Source organism: Falco peregrinus, chromosome 11, assembly GCF_023634155.1.
Source record: "Falco peregrinus isolate bFalPer1 chromosome 11, bFalPer1.pri, whole genome shotgun sequence".
NCBI classification, from domain to species: domain Eukaryota; kingdom Metazoa; phylum Chordata; class Aves; order Falconiformes; family Falconidae; genus Falco; species Falco peregrinus.
The window spans coordinates 23147464-23171480 of record NC_073731.1 but is presented as its reverse complement, the minus strand read 5'-3'; the positions used below and the strand labels follow the sequence as shown (position 1 = coordinate 23171480).

Sequence of the window (24017 nt, the reverse complement as noted above, 5' to 3'; positions counted from 1 at the left end):
GTTTCATTTGCAGTTAAGGTCATTAAATAAGCTTACTTCTAATGCAGAGACACCTGTGAAAGTGAAAGTGACCAGCTGCAAAGCAGGAATTTTGACTAAAAGATTTCAGGTGGCCAGCACACCACCTTTAGGCACAGCTGCAAAATTTATTATTTATTGTCTTTAAAACTACATTCTTACACCTGCCCCAGTACGGGGAGAACCTGACAGGAACGAAACATGTTAAATCCTAGTTTTGATGCAAACTACCCTCTCTTGCAACTTTCCACTCTGTAGGGGAAAGCCATTTTCTGGCGTAAAACTGAACTGTAAAAATTCAGAGCACAGGAGCTCTATGATTTATCTTACCATCTCATTCTGACACTTGACATTTCTTCCAGATTGTTACTCAAAGCTCTGCACCTACTTATGGTCAAGTATAATTCAAGTTAAAATCTGAAATGGTGTCCCTTCTTAGGGCCTCAGTGTAGCCATATGCAAACTGGGGATAATTACTTACTTCATTAAGGTGTGGTGTATGTAAAATGTTTGAGAGTCTTAGATGAAAAGGACTTTCCTTGCAAAATGTAATTATAATACTGTTATGCCAGAGGTAAGGCATAGGCCTGTGATTCCACATACAGTATTTAAATACAATCACTTATCTATCAAAATCAAGAATCTGTGCTATTTCTCCCTCTCTCAGCTCCTGATCCTCTTACCATTAATAATCTGAGAAATCCTGACTCCAACAAATCTGCTCATGTACTCCTTCAGGAACGTGTACGAGTGGCAAAAACAGCACAGTAACTCAAAAATAGTATCAACTCTTATTTATCGCTATTTTTCATAATTTTCCTGTGTGTAAGAGTCCTTAAGTTCAAGTGTCACAGTTTTAGAGGGATACCTCCCTTTGACATTTCTGCAGGAGCCCACTGGTAGCATTTGCTTACACTTTTTGTAATGTGGATAATTTTAAATAAATGTAGTCTAAGGCAAAAATAATTTTGCAAATTGTTCATTGGCTATGACACACAAGAGCTTCTACATGTAATTTCTAGTACTCACACCATTCTTAAGCCTACTTGGTCTGGTGTGAGCCGTTCAACATCTCCCAGTAGCCCCAGCCTTCCCGATGGTAGTCGTCGCTTCCTACAGCTTGGTGCCTCTCTGCTCTTCTCCAGCAGGCATCACAAGGGCTTTCCCACACCTGCCAAGCACCAACCGCCACATTGCAAACCAACTTTAGGTTTTCTCCTGCTTGCTTTCCAGCAAGGAACGTGCATGACGGCGGCACCGCGGGCGTTCTTCCATCGGGTCTCCTAAAGAAGCCCTCCGCGCAGCTGGGGCAGCAGGGATAACCACCCTTCCAGAAGCGGCGAGAGACCCGAAGGGCTGAACTGGGCGAAGCCGGCGGAGCAGAGGTAGGGAGGGCAGGAGGAATGCCAGACCGAGGGAGAGCACGGGGGGATACGGAAGGGCAGAAGAGGGGCCGCAGGGCAGCCGGGCGGCACCCGCCTGCCTGCGGGGGCGCTGCGGGGGGAACGCGGGAGCTTCCCGTCCCACGCGCGCAAAGCCCGCGCCGGCGCCGCTCCCACGCCGAGCCCTGGGGGCGCTGCCCCCCCCGCCGCGCCCCGGCCGCGCCCCCCGCCGGGCGACGGTCTGCTCCCGCCGCGGCCCGGGCCGACACGTGCGCGGAGCCCAACGGCGGGTGGCGGCCGGCCCGGGCCCCGCGCCGACACGCGTGGCGGGAGGGGCGGGGAAGGGGCCGGTTCCCCCCGGCGGGCGGGGCAGGCGCCCCGCACCTGGCAGCTCTGCCCTCCCTGGGAGCGCTGCAGCCGGCACCCGCCCCGATTGGCAGCAGCGTGTGCCCTCCTCTTCCTCCCTCCTTTTCCCTCCTCCGCGGGGTGGGTTTCAGCCCTCCTCCCTCCTTGGGGAGGGTGGGGGAATAATTAAAAAAAAGAAAAAAAAAAGGAGAAAGAGAAAAGAAATCCCAAGTCGCGTCCCCGACGTCTCCGGGCCCCGCGGCCGCAGCGGCCGCCCCACATTCCTGGCATTCCTGGGCCGTGACTCCCCGCGCCGCCCCGGCCCCGGCCCCGCCGCCTCCGGCTCGTCCGCCCGCCGGCCCCGCTCGCCCCCGCGGGACACCAGTCCCCTCCCTCCCGGCCGGCCTCCCTCCTTCTCGCACCCCGCGGGCGGCAGCAGGAGCTCAGGGCGCCCCGGCCCCCCGCGCCGCCACCGGCGGCCCCAGCTCCCGGCCCCGCCGAAGTTCCCCGCGGTGGCCGGGGCGGCGGGAGCGGGTCTCCCTCCCCAGCGTCCCCGGGGAGCGGGCCCGCCCGCTTCGGGTCCCGCCGGCAGCCGCTGCCTTCCGGGCCGGGACAGCCGCCTCCCGCGGGAGCGCACAAAGCCGGAGCCGCCGCGCTGCCCGGGCGGCCGCCCAGCAGGTAAGGAGCCGCCGAGTTCGCTCGAGTTCGGGCTCGGGCGCGTCCCCCCCGCGATCAGCCGCCCGCGCTGACTGAAACCAGCCGAGCGGTGCCTTCCACCCTGCCTGCGCGACAGGCGCTGTTTGCGGAAGGCTCGCTTTGCCCCGCAGTCTGCAGTTACGGCTCCGCCGCGTACGCGCTGCTGTGTGTAAATTACGAAAATAGCCAAGCTTGGGTTACAAATGCCAGTCGGTGACCTACGATAAACAACCGTCGGACGGTCCGTCCAGCCCGTGAATTTAATCTGCTAGACACCCAGATAACACGGCATTGGTATCACCGGGAGGTATTTACACATAGCTAGGAGCGGGCAGGGCTCTCTGCCGGGCTGCTAGTATTTACACCGCGGCGTGCCTGTGTTTGCCTTCCCCCCGCCCAGGGGTTTACCTTCTTCTTTGTTAGTTACAGTCAAGCCTAAACTGGCCGCTTGTCTTCAGCAAGTATGTAACGCCGAGTTACGCGGAACAGATCGCAGCGAGGCAGGGAAGAATGACATCTGCTCTCATTTCTGATGTGGCAAAGTCAATGAATTTTTAAGATCTCAAACTAGCTCTCTTTATTGGAGTGTATTTGGGACAAGTGTTACGTAATGTATGTGTGGTATGTGGATATAATGCGTGCTGGAGCTTTCCTATCGAAAACGTTTTATTTCTGATATGCATAAAATAATCATATGTTTCTATTGTAAGCAACTCTTCGGCTGCTTGTAACTTGGAACAGTGACCGGTAAAGGCGTGGACTCAATATATCGTTGCCCAAAAAGTTTTCTGAGATTTTTGGCAGGTAGCCTGAAATTCATAGCTCAAAGAAATACTTTTACCAGACGCCAGTTCTTTTTTCTTTAAACTCTACACAGATAACAGCTACTGGGTTTGGTTGTTCTGAAAGCACTCTTACGTGCTGAAGTTCTTTAGGGTTTGGAAAAATATATGTTTAAAATGGCTCGCCCCAAATCACAGGTCACCACCTGCCAACCTCAATATTATGAGGGAAGGTAGTCGCGTCTCTTGAGGGAGAGATGTGAGGGGAGGCAGTCCCGGCAGGGACTGCTCTCTGCTTATCCAGCTGAGAATGTCCTATCAAATACGAGTGACAAACTATAGATTATATAGCTTTTGCTCTTGCCCTCTGGGAGGTTTGTAGCTGACATCTACTGCTTGTTACATGGTGTAAAATAAAGCATGTGTTGATAATATAGTAATGCAAATAAGCTTTAGGCCCTGTTCTGGTATTGGCAGTACTTTCTTGAACTTTTTTTTGTTTCTGTAGGAGGCTGTGCCAGAGTTGCTTACAGGCAGAGGGCACTTGTGTGTATCTAATGGGTCGTGATGGAAAAGTTGGGAGCTTTGCAAACTTGTGGTTTGAAGCACAGCCCATCAGCTAAAAGGTAGTCCCCAAAATCTGTGGAAGAGCTTGTGGCCATCAGTCCTGCCACTGCATTTGTGTGCATGAAGCTTGAAAGCACGACTGTCTCAATGCAACCTCAGAAGATCTAGTGGTGAGGATCGAGGCTGGAGGGGGAACTGCAGGACTGATCTCTGTATGGAGCAAATTGAATTTTTGTATGTACCTTACACTTATAGTTTTAAATGTGTCTTTTAAATGTTTCTGTAATAATAGCAGAAGTAGCTTTGGTGCAGTGTTGTTCATGAGGGTTAATTAGCAACCAATGTTAGTACTAACGACTGACTTTTCTCCTGGTTGTTCTTGTCCAGCAGAAGCCCATGAGTCAGTTATTGTAACTTAGGTATGGAATGGCTTTCCATGAAACACATCTGGTTTTGTGGACTTAGCAAATTGTTTTGGCTGCCAGTGGCTCCTCCAATGTAGGAGAAAGTATTTATTATACCAAAAAAAAAAAAGTTGTCTAAATGCTTTTGGTAATGCTGTGGCTTCCTTTTTCTATGTCTGGTACCACTGGAGCCAAAAAGGCTGCACTTCATTCTGTTTCTCTTCATATCCAATGAGGCTGTATTTGATTAAGTGTTACTAAAGTAGCTCACTTTAATCAGGGTTTAAGTTTAGCGTAGATATATGCAGTGTGAAAAGTGTACTTGAACTCCAGCTCCTCAGCTGGAAGCAAGTCTTTCTCTGTTGCAAGGGTTAGTCAGCAGAGGGATCTTTATAAACTGCTGGTAGTATACAAAAGCTAAAAGGTTTTCAGCAGGCAGTGCCGCTTAGTAGCGTATCAGTCCTAGTCCTGCAAAGACCCACCCATGTGCGAATATTCACGTTCGCGAACAGTGCTTTTGAAACCACAGAATTTTTGTTACACACATAATAATAAACATATATACAAGTCTTTGCAGGAGCCAGACTATAATACTTAGTATGCAATATATTTGTGCATGTGTATCCAGCTCAATTACAAGATTTCAAGAAAGGCTTAATTTTTATGCTGAGCAGATGCCATAAAAGTCTTTTTTTATGTTGTAAGTCCACTGTGAAGCGCGGCATGCCTTGGCCTATTATACTTTGTGGACTTATACTGGAACAGATCCTGGCCTTTGAAAACAAACCATTACCCTGAAGATGTTCCTCCTGTGAGTACACAGAATACTCTGAAATTTTATGTGGAAAGGTCTGGTTCCATTTTTTTTAGATCTACTGGTTCTCTATTCAGAGACTGTGTGAAAGCTGCCCCCTCCACCTCTTAAATGGTTTAAAAAAAATATTAAAAAATAAAAATGAAAGACAGGATCCTAAAGGAACTGAAGTAGACCTGAGCTGAAGTCCCGGATCACGAAAAAAGTATGATATTTGTTCCGGTGTCTAACTCCCATTCTTCTGCATCTAGTGCAGGAGACTTCAAAACTCAGTGAGCACTCGTAGCTTCCTCTGGTTGTGTTGAATCCAGACTGTGTCTAGAGCGAGTGTAGCCTGTCCTGTGTGGTGCCCATCTTCTGCCTAAGACCTTCTGGCTTGCTGTGCACTTGGAGCTGAAGAGGTGTTCTATGAGGAGGCATCCCACAGGCTCTGAAGGAATAGGGTTCCTCACAAACGTGGAAATAGCCATGGGGGCAAGAACTACAGTCCGTGACTCTTCCCCTTTCCTCTTTCTTCTGGGATGTAGGAGGGAGTGAGGAGAACTCTGGAGTGTGAAAGGATCAATGAGTCCACGTGCCTGAAAGCTGAGAGGTGCTTTGTCAGGTTATGGGGGTTTTGTTGACTTGGTCTTTATCTGTTCTGTAAGACAGTGTTATTTTAGAGACAGTAACACTACATCTTTATTTTTGAGTTGTGTGCATTACTGGTGATGGTTATTTTCTTTTACCCTGTCTCTTGATAGTATTTGGCTTGACTATCTGGTCTTTGGGGATAGTTCATTTTTTCTTTCACTGTAAAGCTACATGACAAAATGGAGCTTGTGATTGAAATGTCTGGATAGTTTTGTAATAATAATAAGCAACCAGAACACGAAATTGGAGCTACTGAAAATTTTTGAGCTATAAGATGTAACCAGGTACCGCTTATCTTAAATAGATGAGGAATCAAAATTGGTTTTGACATAATATTTTGGATTAAAATTGGATTTGTCTTTCCCTGTTGAATGCATACACGCTATCCTTTTCTTCTGCTTGCATGTTTTCTGTTTAAATAAACCTTTAGGTAATTTCATTCTATTTATTCATAGTTGATGCTTTGTAGACAAGAAATCTCAGTATTGGCTTTACTGATTCCTTTAACATAGCACAGTCTGAGCTATTTTTCTTTGGAAAGAATGATTTTCTCTAGCTAAACCTGTTGTTTTTTACTTGTTGATGTATAATGAGATAAATTTTTAAAGCAAACTTACTCAACTCAAGGATGATTTCATGTGAAGGTTTGAAGGATTAGGAGCATTTTAATTTCATTGTCTTCAACTTTGAATGTCTGTGCCTAATAATGTAATGGAATTTGACCAGTTTTAGCTAACTGGCAAGATTAGGTTGTGGTCAAACAAGGGCAATGTGACTATGCAAATGCAGTACCTTGCCTTCTGAACAATGTTGATTGGTATTTTAGGCTTTAGATGCAGAGGAAAGTAAAGGCGACTTTAAAATGGCACTTTAAAGTACTTCTCAAGGTCACCAAATCAATGCTAAAAGTGCCATTGGAATTAAGGACACAAGACTATGATGCAGCACAAAGCTTGTAAAAGGAACGTGCATTTGTTTTAAAATGTATTTTCCCCCATCATTGCTGCCCTAATAAGCAGTTGTACATATTATAGTCAGCTATATATGAGCAACTTCTGAAAATACCTAAGGGATTATAAACTTAGCACTAATTAAGCATAAATTTAGCTAACGTTAAGGTTTTCTAACCAAAGGATTTTTCTGGAAGGAGTTGGTTATGTGACATGTTGTATGGGTGATGTGCTGGGAAGAAGAGAACACTAACCTACAGCCCCCCTCTGATATCCCTCAGTCATTGTGACAGTTTTGTGTTCTGCTGATGTGAAGAGTTTAGATACTGAGCTTTGCTCAACACCAAGGAAGTCTTCTGGATAACTGCAACTCTCTAATTCTCAGTGAGTGTGCTTTTTCTTATGACAAAGAATACCTTTTTTTTTTTTTTTTGGTAACAATGTAAACCTTAAATTACCATGTGATGTAAAAACAACTCTGAAAGGGGGGGTGGTGAACATGTATGTTGGTGATCTAATAAACTGGATGAATGATGGTGTGCCAAAACTTGCTAATGATGCAAAAGTATTTGGATTAGGCAAGATTGAAGAAGACAGAAAATTGTAAGCGGAATCCAAGAAAGCTGGGTAAAAGGGAAACAGCAGATGATGTTGATAAATTCAAGAATATGCATGTTGAAGGGAATAATCAAATTACTTGTTCATGTTACTGGATTGTAAATTAACTATGTTTATTAAGGTGGGGAGGAAGATTTCAACAATGTTTTATTTGAACTTATGCACCTTCTTAATGCTTAGCATTGGGCAGAAAAAAACGCTACAGTTGTGCAATGTTGTGTTAATAACACAAGGGACATTATTAAACTGGTGCTCATATTCACCTGGAATAATCAACCTGTGATCTCCTATCAAAGAGGAGAGACTGGAAAATATTCATATGAACTTGAACTGGAAATACTAGTGTAGCGTCATTTCAAAGGGGTCAGTTAGATGAGTTGGTATAGATACGTGCAAAATAATGTTGCCATTAATAAGCAATAATTCCATTAGCCTTTAATTCAGTGACTATTTTTAGGGAGCAGTTTGAAAGACAATGTGTATAACACTCCCGCCAATCACCATTTAATTTTTAATTTTTTTTAATACAAATAATTGTAACACTGCCAAAGGAGATTGTATGAACAAAGATCCTAGTAGGGCGAAAAAGTGAACCATTCCTAGGGACAGGAGGAACAGTCACAGCTACAGCCAAAGGGGTGTTAACTGTAGTGCTGTAGGGCATAAATCAACACTATCTGATGGGTTGAATCTTTGATTTGCAATCTATCTGTATTGCAACTATCTATAAAATAAAATGTGGACTGATTTTCTGACTTCCCTGTTGAAAAGGCTGAAACTATTCTGAACTCAGAAAATAAGGTTAATGGGAAGGCCCTCATCTGTGAAGATGCGTAAAAGTGATGTGCTCCTTTGGGACTCCATTCTTTGAACAGCTACCCAAAGGACACTGAGTAGGGCCTTAGCACAGGAGAAGTTGGCAGTGTAGGAGAAGCGCAAGGTTACCAGTAGTTGTTTTAACTTGTGTTTGTGCAATTCTTTCTTGTTTTTACAACTGAGAAAATACTTTGCATTCCTAAGGTTTTTTAGATTAGCCCTTATCGTGGAACTCCCTCCTTTGAAAGGAGGCATTCACTACCTTGTAGATAAAATGCCTTTAGTTTTTTATTGATGATGATACTTAAACTAGGTCTTTGGACAAGCCTGGGCAAAATCAAGGGACTTTGCCAATCAGAGATTCAACTAATACAAGCCAGATCACATTTTGATGTCTACGTGCCGTTTTAAATTTGACCCCTTCCCTCAACACTTTCATTTGTTCTTTTGATGCAAAACTGTATCCTATTGGTAGTGGAAACCCTGTGTTTTCCGAGTACATGATATACAGTGCTTATCTCAGGCACTTTAAAAGGAAGACAATATGTAAAGGAATTTCTACACAAAATTTGTGCCTGCTGTTTACCAGGACAGAGGAAGAGGAGAGGGAGAAGCAATATATCCAGTGGCCTAATTCCCCATGTGCTGAGGTGGAGTAAAACTTCTGATGCCTTCAGTGGGAGAAGGCCTTGAAAGTCCTACCCTGATTTGTGAGAAAATCTGACTTCTCCCTTAAGAGCTTTCTGAAAGGCTTAATGTGAACAGACCTGCCTCAGAAGGAAGAGCCATGATTTGCTTTGGGGGTGATGGGAATTTATTTCAAAGGTTCTGGAAAACAGGCATCTGAAATGATGGCAATGTTTCGCTCCTCTTCCCCCCCCCCCCCCCCCCAGCTTGGTTGGCATAGTTTAAGACCTACTGGGTAGGACTGGTGTCTATTTAGATTCTTTGTGGTGTTGTGAAGTGTCAGTCTGTTTAGGAAAATGTTTTGGTCAGTTTACCAGATTAAGAAGTTGGCTGTTAAGGGGATGGTTGATGCAGTCTTTTGCTGGTAGACAGAAATACTGCCAGAGATTCAGAGCTCTGGTAGGTTCAGAACAGAGGGTGTACATGGCAAGTTTCTGCTTGTGAGCAAAACAACTTATGCAGATGTTTTTGAGTGAAGGTTCTGTGATTCCTTGCACCTTTGGCAAGGCTGTGTTGGGGGAATCTGTGACAGCAGAGGAAGCTAAATCATGGTGATGATACTTATATGCTGCTGCTTCCCACCTTGTGGTTCTTTCTGAGAACAGAGAAAGGCAATGGCAGGGTTTGCTTGCAAGTTTTCTTCCATGTGTCCATGTTCTTCTGAGTAGCTTGGTGCCCCCAAATGCATTTGTACATTTGTTGAAAGTCTTGTTCATAAAACAGAGCTAAAATAATACAGGAGAACATTATTGAGGCAGGTTAGCATTTAGCATCCAAATACATCCAATGAACAAATATGTTCATTGCTAGTAATTTCAATTCATTTTTTTATTAACTTTATTTCTGACAAGCAGGAAATAAAAGCTGCCATTTGAAGATGAAAGTTATTTATGCTTGTTACATATTTTAGGGCTTTTGGTATGCAGTTTAGTGTTTCAATACTACTTAATGTTATGCAGAGGAAAGTGTTTAAATAACTACAGTGCTGTATATGAAGAGTTAGATTTCATTTAATAATTAAATTTTTTTAATTCCTTTCTGTGTTGTGTAGAATGTGCCAGGAGCCTTACAGGTAGCATAAGATGTAATACATGTCTTGAATTACAATCTAAGGAAGAGGGGAAGAAATGGTTTGGTGCAATGGGCAAATGGTGTGCTGGGAAGAGCTGGCATGCATCTGAGGATTTTGGTTTCTTTGGTCATAATCCTGCCCTCCTCTGTAGCTGGTTTGTTCCTTGGGAGTTTTTCTGGTTTCTGTATTTAATTTTTAAATCATCATAAACATGTATTTAAATATGCAAATTCAGAAATGCACATTTCCTCTAAATTTACAGTTCAGTAATTAAGAGACAGTTGTCTCTGAAGGGAATTACTGACACCACCTCAGGACCTGACTTCATGAAGTGATGAGTTTCCCTGGAGCTGGAATGGAGGGAAGCACCTTTAGGAAGGATACAGTAGCTTGGAGTATGAGATATTTTCTGCTTGCTGTATGCTAGTTTTGATGTAGCTGTTCATGTTCTTTGTTGCTGGTGTAGAAACCTAAAACAGTTGCTCAAAGAACAGCTCTGAGTTTTTGTAGTACACATTTACATATAACTCTTCACTGCTGAAAAGGTAAATTATTAATGTACCTTATGTCAGTAGGATGTGCTTTCAAAACCATTAAACCTTGCCTAATGGTGGCCCAGTTGTTTCATCTGATGTACAAATGGGTTTATCCAGAGAGACTGATACATTCTTACAGTTTTCCTAGAACCTGATTTAGGTATGAAAATTGTGATCCATACACTAATTCATCTGTCAAAACATCGACAAGGGTTGGGTACACATTGGAGACAATTAGTAATTTTGTTCTAGTAGTCAGTAATGTGAACCTCTCTGTTGATATTATATAAGGTTTCTTTCCTACTTTTCTATTTTCAGATTGGGTTACAATACAAGTTCGTTAACATGTAGCTTAATTTTCACGCTGGCTTTATGTGTTCGGTGTCCTTGACAAGTACCACTAACTCTGCATACGGCTGTGAAATTTGCACTTCCTCCTCGCACTGCCCAACATCCCCCCCTGCGTTGTCCAGTGTCTGCCCCCACCCCCACCCCCCCGAGCAATACACCAAAATGGTCATGACTGCAGGACTATGAGCTTGCAATAATACCGTAAGTTCCATGCAAGTAAATCTGTTAAATGAATGGGGTATTCAGCTAACTTCAGAAAACACTGTCTGCTCTTAAATACCTCTTGGTTTTGCTTTCTCTTAGTTCTCCTTAGTAGTGTGGATTTACAATGTAATTTATTTTTTACTTGGGATGGAATCAGAGCAAATACGTTTCTCAGTCTCATCGTGTTGTATTCTGCAGAGAGGAACAGAGGATATGACAATGATAGGGAAGGATATCCTCAATCATTCCTCTATTTTCTTACGGTGAAAAAACTTGTGCATGGTTATCTTAAGGCTTTTTGTCACAGCCTGAGAGCTGTGGCTGCAGTGTGGAAAGCAGAACATGTTAGTTTTGTTGACTGCCTTTTGAAAAAGTTAAAATCTGGGAATTACAATAAAATAACACTTAAAACTTACATGTTAAAAAAGACCCTTTAGTAATAAAGTGAATAAAATAATTTTGTAAGATTAAGGCAGAATCTAGATTGTTTATCACAAAAAAACTTCCCAATAAGCTCTATGATATGTTGTGTTACTCTCTCAGGAGTAGTAGCTCTGTTGTGGGGACTATGTTAAAATAACACTTGACAGTCTACTAGAGCATTCAGTGAAGAGTTTAAGTCTCTGTCATAAAACCAGACAAGGTTCTGGCTTTGTAATCAGACAGGTCTCTTTCTACATAGTGGTTTGAAGTAATAAAATATTTTTTCAAATCAAACCCATGTGATATTAACTCCAGTAATTGTTATTTTTCTGCAGTTCTAAGGATGAAGATGAGCTGGGTTACTGAATTTGGGAAAAAGTTGAGGGGTTTAGTGGGGGTTTTTTTTTGGTGTTTTGGGTTTTTTTGGGGATGGTGTTTTTTGGTTTTTGGTTTTTTGTTTTTTTTTTTTTAGCTTGGGCATTTAATATGCATTCTTTAGCAAAGAATCTGGTAAAACAATAGTATAAAACCAATCCAGATATCTTGAAGTAAATAGTTTTGGCAGTATAGTGTTTTGGGGCCTTCACAAACAAAGTGATGTCCTTTGCAATATTTCATACGCTGTACTGGGACTTTGATATGTGCTTCATTTGCTTTATCCCGAGGCATTTGAGAGACCATATATCCATTCACCCATGTATATTCCTGCCCTGGCTGTGGCTGTCTTGAGGCATGCTGCCCAAGCTATTTTCACACTAGTTATGCTGGGTGCTTTGTACACCAGGTTTCTTCAGGTGTCAGTAGTCCTGCTCTCTACAACATGCTCCAAGCAAGGTGCTAAATGCATCTCATGGAGAACCAGTGTGGGTAGGAACTGTTTGTGTGATGACTTAAAATGTAGATTTCCTCTACTGCTGTCTCAGTGAAGTAATTTTACTGGCATGTGTGGTGATCTGTGTACAGGGGTCAAACCTAAAGGAATTTGATCAGTGTAACAAACTGATAGTGCTGGGTATCGAGTGCTAACTGCAGCGGAAGGGACTGTGCAGCAAACAGTGCAGAACCTGTTCTGGATGATGTTGTCAGTGTCAGGTGTTTTATTAAGTCTTTATGCAGTGAGTCCTCCACCTGTTAAGATAAAAGATTGAGGAGAGCTTGAAATGTTTTTTTGTTTTTATTTGGGGGGGGGGGGTTTGTAGTTTTGTTTTGGTTTAAAACATAATATATCTCTCATTCCCATAATGGGAAAGAAATATAGGAAAGGCAAATTAAAGTTATGAAATATCAAAGGTATATGGTTTAAGAGTATTTCTGTCAACTGATGAAAACCGCTAATATGTAGTCTCCCAAATGTGATGTGCCTTATTACAGGTTTTGTATGATTAGTCGTGTGCTGCCTATCACCATAACCATTGTGGCATTTTGCATTGGATAAGTGATGTCTAGACATGGCTGTAAGCTTTACTTCTGCGGTTTATCTCTCTCAGGAGTTAGAGATGTGTCGGACAATGAAAAGTTCTCTTTGTATTTAGGCGACTTTGAAATACTGGAATCAGTTACAGTATTCTGTTGCAGTATTCTGTTGCAGTATTTGTCTGTATATGCCTTTAAAGACTACATGTCAAATCTTTCGTATTACATTTTCAGTGATTTGTATACTTTCATCTCTGTGACAAGGAATATGGCAATGAATGGTGGTTCTGAAGATTTGGCAGAAGTATAAGCAGAAGACGTTATCAAATATGTGGAAGCAGTTCATGTACTGTGTTCAAATATAGATGTGTTAGTTTGTGAACAGTGAGAACTTTACAAGGACAAACTGCAGGGTCAGAGGAAATAAAAAACAAAAGAATGCCCAATTGCTATGTCTGGAAAGAGCACTGATTACTCTGTCCTTGTCCTCCCGGGATCATCTTGATGATGACAACTGTGTCTTACGTCCTTTGACCAGCTAGACTACAAGGCATAGGTAATTGGACTTTTGTTAAGTTAAATTCAGACCTCTTCCTGGAGATAGTAACGGAGCAAGCAGCACAAGTAGACCAAAGGGGCTCAGAGTCTTATGCAAGAGGAGCCAGTACAATACATATGGATTCTGAGATACGAAAAGTTTAAGTATTGCAGTTGGGTGCATACTGGCATTGTAACTCACCTTGTATCGTTCTGTTACATGCTAGGAGAGCGGAAAATTACAACTCTGTTATTCAAGACCGTAGTAAATCTAGTTAATACCTCATACTTCTGACACATCTGTCAATGTGGTATCATGATTATTTACCTTGGCACTGTAAGCTCCAAGCAGGAAGTCCAGCTGGTGAGCACTACAGCCCAAAGCCTCTGGCATACACTTACTGGCCCCATGGCTGCCAGCGTAACCTGCAGCCCTCCTTACTAAACCAGAGTGTTCATGTGAACAGAGGTTTGCAGGATCAGGACATCAGTTTCCAAAGGTGAGTGTGTGAAAAGGGGTCAGTAACTTTTGACAGCTTGTTGCAAAGTAACTTCTGTTAGAGGATTATTACTTGCAAAGTCAATTGTTATGACCTTATTTTAAAACAAAAAGCTGTAGTGGTGAGATTGATATGCTTAACCTGAGTTCCTTTAGGACATTTTTCAGCTAGGTCTGGGAATAAGTAAACACCTAAAATAATCTCTGGTTTTGTCATTTCTTTGGTAGCGTGCGTGCTTCCTGTGTTATGAAAGTCATCATTAGATTAGCTGTGTTTAAGCTTCCTGTCTCACCAGGGTTTTTTCCATGATTTTTACGATCTCTTTCAGGAGCTACCAATATCATGTTTCTGTAATAAAGGCTTCACTTAAATTATGGGATTTTTCTATTTTTTTTCTCTCCACTTTCTTGTCTAAAAATATCTTTCTAACTCTGTAACTTTCTCAGATTTTTTTTTTTTTTTTTAATGGCAGATGCTATTGTAATAACATGCAGGCTAGGAAAGCATACCACCACTTCTGTCTGCAATTAGTGCTCTTTCATAATTTGTACAAAAAAACTGAACAGCCTGTTTAGCTGTATCACTTCTTATTCTCACTCTGTGAAGTGCCCTAGGATTTTAAATGAACTTCCAAGTGTGGTGTATGTGCTGTAGGAGCAGTGGCCTTCATTGTGCCAGAGATTGGTGACTCCAGTTTGCATGAGTCAAAAGAGGTCATAGGATCATAGAATCATTTAGGTTGGAAAAGACCTTTAAGATTGTTGAGTCCAACTGTTAACCTAACACTGCCGAGTCCACCACTAAACCATGTCCCTAAGCACCATTAGCATATGGCGTCATGGTGGGGGTATTTTCATTGCTTGCTTTCGGTTTGTTAGGTGTCTGCGTGTCAGGAAGAGAGGTTACCTCTGTGGTATCTCAGGTTAGACAATAGAAGTGTTGTGAGCTGTGTTGTTTACCTGGTCTAACCAACCATTATGCTACTTTTCTTGGCCTCTTGTGGGGAAAATGCTGTTGTTTAATAGATAACCCTTCAACTGTGAACTCTGGCTGAGAAAATAAGTAACTGAGATGGACAGTGTCATGTTTGGCTTATCTAGGGTAGAGATATTGAATACAGAAGTCTTGAAATATATAGGGTTTAGCATATTCTCTTACCATTAAGCATGGAGACTGTGGGCACTGAAAATAACTGACATGCTGGATTTCATATGTGCTCATTTAAGTAAATTTACATCAAAGCAAGAGGTATATCTAGACAGGAGGTTTTAAAGCAAAAAGTGGAGCTGAGTTTTCAGAACAATGAGGTAGAACTCCTCCAGGACAGTCCCATCTTAGTCCGACCATGGGCAAACATTTTGCCGTTACTGCCATACCCTGCTGAAACTTCTGTGTGTCTCTTATGGTTGTCTCATTTTCCATTAATAGATATCATTTGCTTGCCAGGGTGTGTGTTTGCCTGTAATGTTGGTGAGATTGCAAATTCTAGTGTAAGTGAAGATTGAAGTAACAGTTGAATGTGAAGATCTTTAGGACTGTCTTTAGGTTTTACCCCTCTGATTAAACTTTTTTTTTGACTATACAAATGCAGCGCTGCCTTGCCAATTGATGTTTCTTTGTGGTTTTCATATCAAGCCTTGTGTTATTGCCATAGAGTATGCATTAACTCCTTTCATGTTCTTTTGCCTTCAAATGTAATACCGAATTTGGGAATTATCAGGATAATAATTAGATTTGGGATTTCATATTTAACTTTTTGGGGACGATAAATAGTTTCTTGATTCTTTACATGCTAATTTTTGCCTAAAACTTTCCATGACAGCTTGTTTCTATGTTCACTGATCCGTTTATTGCATCATCTAGGCTCTTTCTAAATAAGTAGCTGTGGTAGAATTGAATGGGAGAGTTTGCCCCAATTTGACACCAGCATTCTCAATAAGCCACTAATTCAATTCTGTGTTTTCCTAAGCTGTGGCAGCACTGCTGTGGTATAAAATCTTGAACTTACTTCATAATGATGCTTTTCCTTTGTAGTTACTAACTGTTGTTTACTTTGTCTGCTTCTAAAAGCTATATATTATTTTAGTGACAGGTTTGTATTTTGCGTTTTTAGCCTATGACCGCAGTAACAAGTAGCTCCTTCCCTTCCCTTAAAAGATAGTTTCAGGGTCATCCTAATTGAATGCTTTCACTCACTTGCCTATGGTGTGCTCTTCATTTGAGCATCATTGTCTTGATGGTAATTAAACAAAAGCCCAATTAAGTCTCACGCTATACTGGGAAGTAGCTTGCCAGAATTTGACAGTGGAACAAAAGATGTTTCATTGACAAATTTCTTCAGAGGAAAATGTCTCAGTGGAGGTCTGTAAAGCAGCACATGTGATTTTAGGCACTTACTAGCTACCGCTTTTAAATTATTTTAAATCTATGTCTGAGCCTTCTGCTCTGCTGTGAAGATGTGGCTCAAAACACTACATTTGCTGTAGAGCTAATTTCTATCCACCAATAATGTGAAAGTCCCCTTGAAACATCGTCTTTCCAAAGTAGGTGAGATGAGAGTGAGCAACCTCTTAGCTTCTTGGAATATTTCAACACAGGGCTATATGATAAAAAGACAGGATTAAAAACTTTCTTTTTTTTTTATAAGCCTGTAAATTTCACTTAACTGAAGCCATTGTAGTTATTACTCTTAATATTTTTGTTTTAAAATCCATAAATCTGAAGAGTCACTTTAAGAGTGGAAAGAGAAGAATGCATTAGAACAATGTTTTTTTTCAAACTGTGCCTTGCATGGCTGTTGGCATTCATCCTGATGGGTAAAGTGGTTTGAGAAAGGGGAGGGAGCACACGAGATGAAGAGGAAAACAGCACAGAAGAGCCTGCTTCAATGGGACTCTTTGTAATAGTTACAGGACCACTGCCTTATTGCATGAAAACTTGTAAAATGTGTGAAAAGAGAACTTTAGTTGGGTCCCCAGCTTTCTCTCTCTTTTGCTGTTAACTTTTCCATTTGAATGCCATAGCTCTGTATCCCTGTATATCAAAACCAAGACAATAATGGTCAACAGTTCCAAGTACGTGTGTACATTACTATGTTTGATTTCCACCAAGCCATAAACACTCTTTGTCCTTTGCCTTTTACTAGCTATTGGCTTGGCTATTCCTTGTGGACAGGAAAGCTGTGTTTAATGCTTTGTAAAGTGGCCATCGGTTCCTTGCTTTTATCTCTATTCAGCGTAAATTATTTTCTGCAAGGCCACAGAACTGTTCTGGCCAAGCTTTGCAGGTGTCCCTTGTGGAGAGCTATTTCAGGGTAAAGACTTAATCTTACTGTTTCTTTCCTCCCCTTCTCTCTGTTTCATCTCTCCTTGAAGAACGCTAATTCTGAATGATAGGAGCCCATGTTTTGTTTCCTCCCTCCTCCTTGGCTCGCATTTGTTGTTGTTTTTTTCTCATTTTCAGAATTAACCCTCAACTGGATAGGCTGAAGTATATTCTTTTACCCTTAAGCTTGGAAACTTGGTGTGCACTGCCATTGCAATATTTCTAAAGGGAAATTCAGCCCATAATTATCAAATTAGATGCACATTCTGGTTCTTTGGCATGACTTTACTTCTGCCCATCTGTTAGGTTGGCACTCTGCCCCTCTCAGAAAGTAGCCGACCAGTTTCAGCTGAGCAGCGGAGCCAACCAAAGATGGGTTAAGAGAGGCAGCCCGCAGAACACTTTATGTTCGATTCCTCTTGCCAAAAGCTCTTCCTGTTTGCAAACAATGTCAGCTTAAGCCCATATGCTTCATTACATGGGATGACATCTGTGGAGACAGATGCAGGGATGGCAATACAAATGACATTTGATAAGGAAGGGCATATGTTATGAAACCAGACACCGCTATGAGTTTAAGATCCTGTCTGTGCTGCACGTGTGTACACAGAAATATAGATTGCTTGTATATTTTGTTGTGTAAGTGCATTCATCAGCCAGGGTTGGGCTTTTGAAGTGCACCAGCATTCAGGGTTTGTGTTAGGTGTAACTGCAGTGGTGTGATTAGTTTGTTGCAAATTATTAGCCTAGATCAGTATTTTGCTTCAGCACTCTTTGAATGGTAACGTGCATTAAAGGTCCAGTAGTTTGCACCGTGCAAGGAAACACATTTGGATAATGACAGTGAGAGAGGTGTCAGTTGTACACAAGAGGATTCTGCTGTGGACTGCCTTTCTGGAGCATTTCAGTGTTATCTTCCAAAATGTCTTCTAGGAAATCCACTGATTTCAACATTTAGAAATACATTTGGATGTAAGTTTTACACATCTGGGTAGAAGAGGTGTAAAAACCACCATCTTTTGAGTAATCTCTTTGCCCCTTTGCTAGATTATGCTTCTTTTTCACCAGAGGTCAGGTTTCTACCCCTGCTTTTTGGATTTACAATGTGAATATCACATTCAGAAAATAAGTTAATTCTAATTAGATACAATCAAATTAAGATCTAGTTAACTCTTTTAAACTGACTTTCACATTCTAAGCATGTCTGAGGCAAAGTAATTTATTTTTCTACTTCAAAAATAGCTTTTTGTTGTCATGTGTGTGGTACAGCAACATATATGCAAACAACAAAGGACACAGCATTGTTCTTGGAGCCTTCCAGACAGACCAGCCATGTTGAAGAAATGATGCAAAGTTACAGGAAAAGAGAAGGAAGAGCAAGTAGTGGTCCTAGCACAGCAACCTGCGAGGTCATTCCTCTGAAGCTGGGAGCACATCACAGAGAAGTGACTTCAGAGAGCCACCAGTGAACAGGAAAGGAGGAAAGAGAGGGGTTCTCCAGCAAAGTGGGTTTGGTTGCCTGTGCTGCTGCCTCCAGAAATTTCGAGACTGCATTTAGCAGAAGACTTGTTTTGCAGTGGCAATAAGGAAGCAGGGCGGTTATTAGTAGATATAGAGAGTTGGCCTCAATCACAACAGCACCAAAGGGGAAACGGCAAGTGAGGGTTCCCATCAGTTTATGGTGAGACAGGGAGGAACTTAGTGTATGTGGAAAAAATGCCTTTCTCTGACCGTAATGTGTCCTCATGTTGAGGGTGTCAGAAAGTCAACCGTAAGATTCAGACCTTGAAGGAGAATTTAAGAACCCTTCTTGTGTTCTCCAAATTGCCAAGGCTTATGGAGAAGGTAGTAAGTTTTCTTTAAATAAATTTTTTGCTTAATCCATTTTACCAAGCTGAAGAAAAGATACTTTTAAACATTTTCACTTTGATTTATATGGTCAGCAAAGTGTTAATCTCAACAATTCCAAGCAAACTGTTTTGATCCTGATGTGTCACATAAAGTGATATTTGTGGCATTCACACACAGGAGTTGATTTATTTCTGTCATATTTAATGTGAAATACTGTTAGCTTGGTATTTAATTTGCAAATTGTACATTGAGTAAATATATTCTGTTGCTTTATAGCACAAGCAAAAAACCCCATGTGCAGTATTTGGAGTATAGGCCTTACCAGCCATACTTGAAAAATACATTTTTAGTGTTTGGGTGAACGGAAACCACACTTTTGAAGAAGATGAATAGATATGGGCAAAATGAATCCTTGCATTAAAATGCCAAAATACCTTGGCTGTGGTTTCTGTATCCCTTTAATGGAGTTAATATTTGGTGTTCACAAAACTGGGAATGTTTTTTGGCATTTTGTCTCAGTTTTTATTGAAAAACATTTATCCAAGTGAAATAAGGTATTTATATCTTTAGATATGTAGGACTGCAATGAATAGTTGCCAGAAGTTGACATAATTTCTCTAACAAGCTGTTTTAATAGTTCTTATACATTAAAATCTTTTTGCTGTATTTGAGGAACTTCCTGTATTTTCCATGTCAGGTCTGGTGATTTTGGAGAGCAGGTGACTTCTGTTTTTCATTCATTGGGATTTATTTTTGGAGCAGTTCTTGAAATGATGACACTCTTTTCATGGTGGCTTGAAGACAATGTTATAGTTGCTAACTAGAAGAGCTCCTAAAGTGTATATAGTTGTTAAACACTTGGATCTAATGTTGTTTATTCAATTTGCAGTGTTGTGGTGGGGAAACCAGTCTGGGGGAAGAGGATTTCCTTAATCGTACCGATACAATCACTTTCCCTGTACAGCTTTTCTTCTGCACTTCCAGAAGGATAATTTCCCTTCTACTTTGGATTAGACAAAGGAATTCTCCAAAGCATTTAGGAGCATTGGTTTCTCTGGTTGGTTGGGGTTATTAAGAAACCTTAGTACCTCATTGCCACCTCGTATACATCTCAGTTGTTTTATCTGTAATAAGAGGTTAATAATAATGATAATATCGGATTTTTATTCCCCTCCCCCCCGCAAAGTGTTCCATCATCATGGTAGAAAGATTCTGCCAAGTATCTTTCTATATACAGTAAGGTATGACTGATTACACTCATTAACTCATTCCTTAAAGTGCCTCCATTCAATACAAATAAACACTTCCCTATTTTGTTTCCAAATTGGTTTAGTAGCTGCAAAATGTGATTTCTGATAGCTGTCCAGACTAGATGAAAATTCAGTGCAAGTAACAGGGATTAAATGATAGAGACTCAAAATGTGTGCCGGTATTTCTTTTCTCACTGTATTAAACTGCTAAAAATTGCACCTATTTGTAAAATGTGCACCTTTATATTAAATTGCCTAGGCTTTGCAGAAATACAATGCTTCTGATGCATTTAATGTCAGTGGTTTTTATAGTTTGCAGAAAAGTTGGCCTTATTTTGCAAGATATTGAGGATACTTTTATAATTCACTTGTAAATTTTTTTGATGCAATAAAGCATGGCTTAAGTCCGCAGTGTTTTCAGTTATCAATGGGTCTCTCTGCATGTACATCTACATGTACTTTTTTCCTATTGAAGAATCAAAAATTCATTTTATTTTGGTTACACGATGAATTGCACTGCTTAGGCAAAGTAGCCAGAGGAGGCTTTGGCTTTCCTTGGCCTGCACTGTATTTTAATGGCAGCATTGCTGGAGACGACAGGCACTACTAAAATGGAAGAAAGTTGCTTGACTTTCACTTTTTTTCCTCTGTGAATTGACTGTTAGTGTTGCTGTGCCTTGCTGTGCCTTCTGTATTTAAATGTTGCTACAGAGATACATATTCTGGGCTGGTTGGTTTTGGTTTGGGTTGGTGTTTTTTTGTGTGGCTTCTGAGGTTGGCTTGAGTTGGTGGGACAGGAAGAGGACTGGTAGGCACATGAGGCATTGCACAAGGTGCTTTAGTAATGGGAATTGTCTTTTCTTCAGCATTTACTTTTGGAAAATTGCTGCTCTTGCTGCCTTGTGTGGCTGTTAAGTGATTTCAGCGTGCTGATTTTTTCAACGCAAGCTCTGACATTCTGCCAGCCATGGGATCAGGCTCTGCAATCCAAGCCAACTATATAGGCTGTTTGTTGCAATTTTAGGATCAGCACTCAGTTCTGAGGAAATTGGTTGCCTGGTGCTACCAGCCCAGCAGTTGCATGAGACTTCAAAACACTGATCTAACATGCTGGAGAAATAATTTTTATTTACAAAAACTCTCCTGTCAGTGCTTACTGGAGAATTTAGATGTTATGAACTTCTTTAGATAGGTCACCTCCAGTAGTGATGGCTTAATTTGAAAAGCCTGTTTGCCTGCCCTTCTGGTACAATAGTAGCAGCTCTCTCGAGAGGAGGAGTAGAACACCTCTGAGATACCATCTGGACCAATGTGAGGATCAAAACAATTCTCTTTTAGAGAAGAACTGAAAGGAATTCCAAAACTTGAAGGCTGCCATATTTTGCTTACCACATGCTCTGAGTGTGGAATACCTTGACACCTGCCAATAATGGGGAAAACAATGAGGTATATAACTTGCTACTTTTTTGAAATGTGCTAAATTAAATTAACAGATCTTTAGATAGGTAACACCATTGATTTTATTTTATTTTTTTAAATAGAACAATGATTATGCCTGCATTGTAGTGGCTGAATAATAGAGCAATAGAACATTACTAGCAAAAGGGATTTCCAAATAATCTTGGAAATTCCATTCCCTTAATTATTTTCTTTACAGACACAACTTGCAGCTTAGACAAGATTCAGAGTGGCCATGGCATTGCAGTTCTCTCCTAATGATATTAATCCTAACCATGATAACTAATGATACTAATCCTCTGATGCAAACTTTCCGCTACTGTGATCATTTGTGCACAGAGCTTTGGAGATAGGGGAGAAAAAAAATGTCAGCAGCTAGATGGTTACTTGAGGAACATGCAAGTTAAACACCTGACATCTGATGAGTCACCCTCCAAGTATGTGTGATTGAATGATAGTTAATTGATTGCCACAGTTGATTAAGACCAAATGTATCTGAAATGTGGAACACTGTTTTTGAATGTAGTAAGAAGTGCAATATGAACACCCATAGTTTACAGACCTTACTACAAAATACCTGTCTGCAAAAACCCCCACAGTTGTCCTCAGAAATAAATTTGTGTGTTAAGTGTTTGTTGCTGTCAAGCAAGTATTTCTAACAATTTTAACACTGTTTAAACATTGTTGTTGTTAATTGTTTTCTAATAGTAGTAAGTCTTGATGAGAATTGCTACACCTGGTCATTTTCTGGTTGACTCTTTCTTAAGGAAGTAACCTGCCTGTTCAGAAATTTCCATGCTATCTTGACTTAAAACTGTATCCAGGCTCTGATTGTAAGAGCAAAATGCAAATGTTGTACCAACATTTTTTTTACGGTCCCCACGTTTAGCAAGACAAAAGTTCAGTCTTTTGGGACAGACACTAAGCAGGTAATATACTAGCATAAATCATGGTGAGATACGTTCTGTAATGTATATGTGTTGGGAACATACAGGGTAGGAATTCAAGAAGTTTTGACCTACCTGATGCAATAGCTAAAGGTAGAGGTTGTTGTTCATCACAAAGTTTCATTTAGCTGTATCAGCTTTTCAGGGAGAAGAGACTATCATCTAGTAAGCCTCAAACAACTGTTGTAAATAATGGATCATTTCAAAATGCGATTATGGCTGTAATCCTACAGGATGCAGGTTGGGTCTGGGCATTGACAAACAGGCCTGTTGGAGAGTCAGAATGCCACTTGGCCTCCCACAGCTGTGTTGTCATTGACCATTAGTTGTACAAGCAGCTGGTTATTCAAGTGCTTAAATATAGATTGAGGAGCTTAGCAGTAAATAGCTATTTAACCGATCCGTGTTTCTAGTACAGTACTTAAGCCAAGATTTTCTGGTGCAAAAGATGTCTGACTGAACAGTAATGATACTATGGATTTAAAAAAAAAAATTGCTGAAAATACAAATAGTGAAATTTTGTGCTGGATTCACTAGCAGCAACTCATCGCTGGAATGTGAAACAGCAGTCCAAAATCATTTGAAGTGTTTATAGATAGAGTATTGAAACGGTGAAGCTGTTTGGAATGTGAGGTTTTGAAACAACTAATCCAGGGCAGTGCTTATGTTCTGGTTATTTTGTAGATGCTTTTATATCTTTCAAAGGAGTTATGACCATTGTTTCTGGTATTGTATGTACCTAGTGCACAAGCTTTTAGTAAATTACCATTGTTAGACTTGCATCTTGTTAAACAAACATAGATTGGAACAGATTCCATGCTGTAAAATCAACCACATGCAAGACAACTTCTTTGTGCATGTGGGTTATGTATCATTTCCCCTCAGGAATTAACAACATACCTTGAACTCCACTTTTTAATTTGATTGAAAGAGAGAGCCTTGCACACAGAAGAATAAAAACTCTCGGACTCTAATCTCTTAATCTCCATAAAATGCTCGAATGTTTAGCTTTGATAATATATGAAACAAATCTGGTGGTCCGTAGCATTTCTGATGTGCATTCCCTTTTTTTTTTTCCAGCAAAAAGAAATCAAAGCAGACATAAAACAATGCATGACAGATGGGTTAGTGTTGGTGAGAGTTAGCCCTCAAGCATGAAGAAATTCCATAGCTCTAACTCTCCCTTCTAATATGCTAGTGGAAAGTCATTTCAGTGGCCTGATGATTCCTTTGCCGAAGTTTTCCTGCCAGTGGGATCAGCATACACTTTGTGGACTCCTGTATTAGCTTTCAATGCTACACAAGAGACAATCCAGGACTAATGTCAAGAAACTGAACATTTTGGCTAACAAGCTTTTGTGCTGGGAGGCAGATCTTCTGAAAAGTATGTGGAGTCTTCCTCATGCTTGGGATTAGGAACTGGTTGAGGTTCAAAATGA

At 41.0% G+C, this 24017-nt stretch overlaps 1 protein-coding gene across 1 annotated transcript in view; it reads left to right on the top strand.

The window, feature by feature from the left end:
• Nucleotides 1–2169: 2169 nt before the first annotated feature.
• PTPN14 (protein tyrosine phosphatase non-receptor type 14) overlaps nucleotides 2170–24017 on the top strand; it is a 118694-nt gene continuing 96846 nt past the window's right edge. The window contains exon 1 of the mRNA XM_027788480.2: nucleotides 2170–2423. The gene's annotated coding sequence lies outside the window, so the exon portion shown is untranslated. The remainder of the gene's footprint in view (nucleotides 2424–24017) is intronic.